The sequence below is a fragment of the Stylophora pistillata genome, chromosome 5, assembly GCF_964205215.1.
Source record: "Stylophora pistillata chromosome 5, jaStyPist1.2, whole genome shotgun sequence".
NCBI lineage: Eukaryota > Metazoa > Cnidaria > Anthozoa > Scleractinia > Pocilloporidae > Stylophora > Stylophora pistillata.
The window spans coordinates 24,395,199-24,401,619 of NC_142523.1; the positions used below are offsets into that span (position 1 = coordinate 24,395,199).

Consider the following 6,421-nt stretch of genomic DNA (forward strand, 5'->3'; position numbering starts at 1 on the left):
GGAAGCCGGTATTGTTTCGTTGGCAAAGGAAAAACCAGGCGAGTCTCTGGCTCCTATTGACAAAGCTGCCATAGTGTGCTATGCACTCACCAATTTATCAGAGTCCATGCATTGTACCATTTGATCGAGGTGAACTTACAACCAGTTTGATTCCAGGTACTTCATGTACAATTTTTCATATAAAGGCTGCACTTAAGGCTAGCCACAATCTGCCATTAAAGAACTTCAGTAATTCTCAAGTTGACAAAAACACAGCTTTAAGGTAAACCATTGACAAGCAATATGTGTTTAGTTTGTGTCACAGATGCTAGTCGTTAATAGATACCTATACGACAAACAACCATAAAGTTCAGTTAGCATTTTGACAAAGAAAGGAGCACCCTTAAAGTAATAGTTTGGTGGTTGTGGTACAATTGAATAACCTTGACATTTCAATCATGATTGCTCAGTTAATTTTTTCTATAAAAAGTTGGACAGATCTAGTTTATTAAAGGCTCTTCTTTCAACTTCAAACATGACGTATGATACCATTTTATCTTGCACGAATCATTGTCACAGCCAATTAATGTGCTGCCCTCCAAATCTTGTTGATAATAGCACCACGGCCCTTCCTCTTCTTCATCATCAGATTATGTTGATGAAGATGGAATAGCTAGAGCTTCACACCCTGGGCATGTATATTACTTCCCTACAATTTCAGGCAAAATGCACTTGCTTAAGAAATCAGAGGAAACAGAGCGTGCATTTTCCCAAAACTGTTGGTCAGGAAGAATTTCTGCACAAAGAGATCTATTGTTGTTCACACCACAAAATCACAATATTCAACCTCACAGATGAACTTTACCAAACTCATCTTTCTTTAAACAAAAGTTGGTTTGGCCAGCAGCCTAAGCGATTGTGGAATCCTTGTGTGCATATGGACATTTTATTCACACACACCCATCCCACAGCATTTGCAGTTAATAATCCCATCAGGAGAAGCTACCAAGTATGGTCACCTTAGATCAATATTGAGACCACTGTCAGAAATTGTCAAAGACTCATGGTCAGAAATTGTCAGACTGGTAAGCTTTGTGAGCCCTACACTTGTTTTCACAACCCCACCTCGTCGCCGCAGTTGAAAACTTATGGGCTTCAGGGTAGCATATGGACTTAACAAGACTCTTAGCAGGCTTAGCTGTATTTGTTTTGCAAGCAGTTTTTAGATTGGAAGCAGCAATATGACCTGCCTGCCTGCCATTTGGTACCAAACTTTATATTGTGACTGCTTTATAGTTGAAGCTTGTATTGCTCCACACTCATCAGGTGTAATCTCAAGCAATATTTGTTGACACTGCTGCAGCAACTCTATGTACCAGTAATCTAACTGCAAACACTCTTCTCTAAAAAAAAAGCTATTGGGCAAGGGCTTGGGTACATTACCAATTTCTTTGTAAGTATACTGCTCATTTAAGGGTGCGACAAGGGGCAAGACTGCTGGATTTACTGTACAGCCAGAAATACTTCTAAAAATAGTTTTCTGCTCTTCTGGGATTGGGGCAGGTGTCCTGGTTGTTCAGATCCCAGGGTTAGATCTAGTAGCCATAGGACTAATCAGTGTTTCTCCACCATCAATTCATGCTTCCTTCAGGCAGAGGTAAAATCCATCTCAATTATAGGTAATGGGAATTTCTTTCATATGACTAGAGAGAAGCCATTTGTTCTTTTCCTGTGTGCATGTGGTAGAATCTCTAATTCTAACACCAGCCTCCACAGCAAAAAGCTCTGCCCCAACATGAGACCACCCTTCACATAACCCTACTATGCAATAGCAATGGGAAGCAATTACAGTTCCATACTTTTCTGCCAAAAACCATGGTCAAAGTAGGATGTCCTAGGCTCTCTGTGAACGATTCATCAAGTGAGAGTACACATAACGTCTTAATTCTAAATCCAAAATTGAGATCCTTGAAATATGCCACATCACTCGCTAATGTGAGTACTATGAGTGATATGTCTTCTGAACTTGCAGCTGTCGTGTCAAGATCGACTAGATCGCTCTGACAAAGGGCTAACGCTCGAAACGTCAGCTCTCTAACACTTAACGGTGGCCAATTTACAATTTCAACTTAGTTGAAGTAACCAAATTACCTAGTAAAACAAGAGTTGTTAGCCGAGGTCGATAGAAAATGAGTCCTTTAGTTTGCTCTGTTTGCTTCTCTCCGAGATCATCAGAAAAAAATACACTACCGTGACTAACTCTGGCGAACACAACAACTTCATTTGGGTTTTTGTAAGTAGTTCACAATATATGGATATTGAACGTTCAGAAGGAGCTCGATGTTTTCGGAGAAATCACTTTTTCTCAACGCATATCGCTCGAAGCCTTAAACAGTTATTTTTTCGAGGTACCTTGACTTCGTAGGACCCTCTACACCCGCAAAGTAATCCGAATACTGAAGGTTAACATCGGGCACGTCTTCGGAAGAAGCTATTTTGAAAGCTTAGTTATCCCCCAACATGGCGGCCGCGCATGACGTAGCAAATTTTTGTCACGTGGTTGAAAACAAAGAATATTCGGGAATTCAGTTCCATAGTTTCGGTGCAGATACTGAAAAAGCGCGTGCACCATAGGAATTGGATTTAATAGGTGGGATGCATAACTGTAAGCGAGTTGATGATCTCAGTGTTCTTGATGGGTGGTATTCTTGTATAATAGGTTCTAAATAACTAGTAGACTGCTCATTTAAGATCTTATAAGTTATAAGTAATACCTTAAAATTAACTCTTGCTTCGATTTGCAGCCAATTGTAGATTCTTTAAAATAGGTGTGATATGGTCAGTGTCTCGTGTTCCGGTTATCATACAAGCAGCGATATTCTGGATCCTCTGTAGTTAATCCGACAATAAGAGGAGTTTTTCAAATCCTTGGCCCATATGATAAATCCAGCTTCAATAAATAAGATTTATCATTAGTGCAATATTCTTTCTTTAATTGAACTAACTCTTTTCTTTTTATTACTTTCTTCTCCTGGTAACTGCTGACTACAGCATGTAAGTATTAGTTTAACGGGTTAACCCACTCGTTGATGAAATGTTGAATGATAACAATTTTGACAATTAAAACCTATTGATTTATGTTTTTATTGTTTCCTTTTTTTTTCTCTTTTCTCTGTTATCAACTTAACTGACCCTGTGACAATAAGGCGGTAAGTAGACATTATTTTTCTTTTAACCCTCTAATGCATTATCGGTTTCATCATTTACATATTAAGTTAATTAAGACGATGTTATTAATCATTCTATTTTTATTCATTTGTTTTTATTTAATCCAAAGTTTATAACTTATTTCATTATTTCGTAAATAAGGTTGTGCTTATTCATCATGGTAAAGTACAATAATAATAAAGTATTATGGTTTGTCTCGCGATATGGTCACTCATGATGTAGATTGCGCCCGTTCGACTGCATCCGGCTAGTCTTCATCAGGCGATAAGGTCCACTGGTTTCGGGTCCTCTTATAAAGCAAGATGCTCCGTTGTGATTGGTTGGTATTCCACAGCTGCGATCATCGCGTTTTAATCCTTGATGTTGGTATATGTATTTACGGTATTTAGACAGTCCAGCCCAGTTCAGCTTGAAGCTGGTTTAAATAGGGCCCTATACATCCCACCATCCCACCCCAGGGGAGGACATCCATCACACAGTAAACTCGTGTGTGGGAAATTAACGCCTCCTACCCCCAACTCTGCAGGAGACGGGACCTCCATTTATTCGTCCCTATCCGAGAAGACTAGGATATCTAACCATTTCTTGATGTTATAGAAAGGTAGCAAATTCTTCTCAATTATTTTAAGACCTTGAGTGTTGGTCCGGCCGGAGCTCGAACCCTCGACCTCCTGCACAACAGTCCAGAGCACTATCCATTGGGCTAACTGGGCGGCGGTCAGATGAGACGCTCTCTCGGCAGTCAGCTGTCGTACGCTTCTCCTGTTGTTGTGTTTCTTGATCGTGGCCATCCACCCTTGAAGAATTTCTATTCCACTGTCTTTATCGATGTTCTAAGGATTAAATTTTTATGTGAATAGCCTCTTTCACCCAGCGAGTTTACCAGTGAGGATCTCGATCAATAAACCTAACCTCATTTGAAAGCGGTTGGTGTCCGGTGACGGCAGTAGGCGTGCTATGAAATTGCGGAGGTTTGGGTACAAGCTAGTCGGATGTCTCGTTCGTGTTCCATTATTCTGTCTTGCATTGGTCTTCCAGTCTCACCGATGTAAACTTTGCCGCATTCACAGGGAATCCTGTAATCTACATCGTCTTGTTTGACCGGATCAACAGCGTCTTTTGCTCTTACCAGCTATGTGATCATATTATGATTTCCGACTTGAAGACAGCGCGTACGCTTTGTTGTTGTAGGCAGCGGCGAAGCTGTTCCAAAAGACCTTTAACATAAAGTAACACTACGGTGGATTTGAAATCGATCGCGGACTCGGAAGCGGCGGTAGATTTTCTGATCTTGGTGACTTTCTACAAGAAAGAAATAGGGTAATGATTAGACGTAAGAGTGGATGAAAAATGTTTCTTTTCCTTAGAGATGACAGAGGGTTTTGTTAGGAGGCGTTCATACGCTCGTGGAGACACTTAACAATACCATGTTTTACTGATTGTGGGTGGTGTGAATCATACGCTAAGTATTATTAGTGTGTGGGCTTCCTGTATACGATGCTGGTGAGGCAGCCATCAGGATCTCTTAAAACTGCGGTGTCGAAGAGTATGTGGATCTTAAAACGAAATCCAGAAGGTCTGCGATTTGAGCAGGTGTTAGCGCCGTGTGTTCTGGGAGACTGGGGTCGTTTTACAGTTTTTGCAATGCGGCTTCTACAGCGGCGTTGGCAGGGACGTTGGTAAAAGGGACTCTACGTCGAAAGACACCATGATCTCGACGTCTGGGAATCGCACCAATCACAGCTGGGGAATGCCAACCAATCACACCGGAGCATCCTGCTTTATAAAAAGACTCGAAGCCAGTGGACCTTATCTCCAGATGAAGAATAGCCGGATGCAGTCGAAACGTCGCGATCCACATCACAAGTGACCATATCGTGAGACAAACGATAATAATTTATTATTATTATTAGTTCATTGTAACAAGTTAGAAAGTGTAAGCGAACTTTTGTAGAGGGGGAAGTGTTGTAGCTAAAATACGGATTGTTTCTTTCGGATACTGCGAGCACAAAACGTTTTCGGCCGTGAGTTTTATTGATATAGTGGTAAACAGCATAACTTCGAGATGGATTTTAATAACAAGGGACATAGTATGTAAAATGTACCTTTTGACTGGGTGGGAGGGTCGGAAGGGAAAAATAATTTGCTCGAGGTCATGCTCGTGCAGAGAGCATGACCTCGAGCAGAGGGTCAAATATTGTCCCGTGTGGTCCTAACAAACTCAGTCAATAAGCCTTTTATCATATGACCACTAGGTGTTGAAGATTTCGAAATCTTTGTCGTAATAGGTAGGATGTACTTGTATACGGAAGAAAGGCGCGCACTGCACACTTGGTAAAACATTCTACAGTAAAAATATTTCTCGTTATTACTGTAGGTCATAATTCATCGAGAATTTTTACTCGTTTTCTCATTTACTATACTTTTATTTGAAGTGCACAATTTCAAATGCGTTATCAGAAAATTTAAAAGCTCCCAATGAGTGCAGGGCTGAAATTATTTTTTCTGGACCGGTCCACGTCAACCCGTCGGCCCTTCACACGTCAGCTTTCACCTTGGCTTATAGGACTGCGCGCAGGGCCGTACAGGTCATATGATAATTAACTTTAAAATTACTTTACCTGCCTTCAGATATGTTTCGTGTCTAATTCAGATAGCGCGTCCACTTTAAAGGGCCTCAATGGGTTTAACTGTCAGCCATCGAATAGCTGAAACTTTAGTCGTCAACCATCAAAAAAGTCACTTCAGTTTCAACTTTCAAACGGTTTTAAGGTCTTTCAGATACTTCCACTCCTGCCGGTTGCCACAAACAGTTCTAAATCTCTAAGACGAATTTTGAGAATGTTATCGTCAGTTGTGGGCTATTGGTTCACTGTTATCAAACATCTTTATTGACGACTTTAGTGCCAGACAATCAAAGAAGTGCGTTCGAATCCTAAAAGGAAGTCACATTGTTATGAAATGCTCAGATAATAAAGTATATGACACGATTTGATATTTACCCAGTAAGTCGGCTAGGTCCAGAGCTGACAAATGACTTACATTAGTGTTATGACATCCATATAACGTATCTCATTAACGGATAAATTAACTTAATGATCAATAATAGAATTTCTCGACGAAACACTCCCCTCCACAAAAAGACATTTGTAAATTATTAAGTCCAAGTTATAAAATTAGTAACAGTACAGAGTTTATATCATTTCAGAAGTCC

General features: G+C 40.4%; 1 protein-coding gene and 2 pseudogenes across 1 annotated transcript in view; all 3 read right to left on the reverse strand.

Annotated features, from left to right (window-relative positions):
* Window positions 1–1,122: 1,122 nt before the first annotated feature.
* LOC148730953 (uncharacterized) lies at window positions 1,123–2,051 on the reverse strand (annotated as a pseudogene).
* Window positions 2,052–2,190: 139 nt separating this feature from the next.
* Window positions 2,191–6,421, reverse strand: part of LOC148730954 (uncharacterized) — a 7,371-nt pseudogene continuing 3,140 nt past the window's right edge.
* The window catches only part of LOC148730955 (uncharacterized), a 9,857-nt gene continuing 8,820 nt past the window's right edge, over window positions 5,385–6,421 (reverse strand). The window contains exon 4 of the transcript XR_016001817.1: window positions 5,385–6,030. The gene's annotated coding sequence lies outside the window, so the exon portion shown is untranslated. The remainder of the gene's footprint in view (window positions 6,031–6,421) is intronic.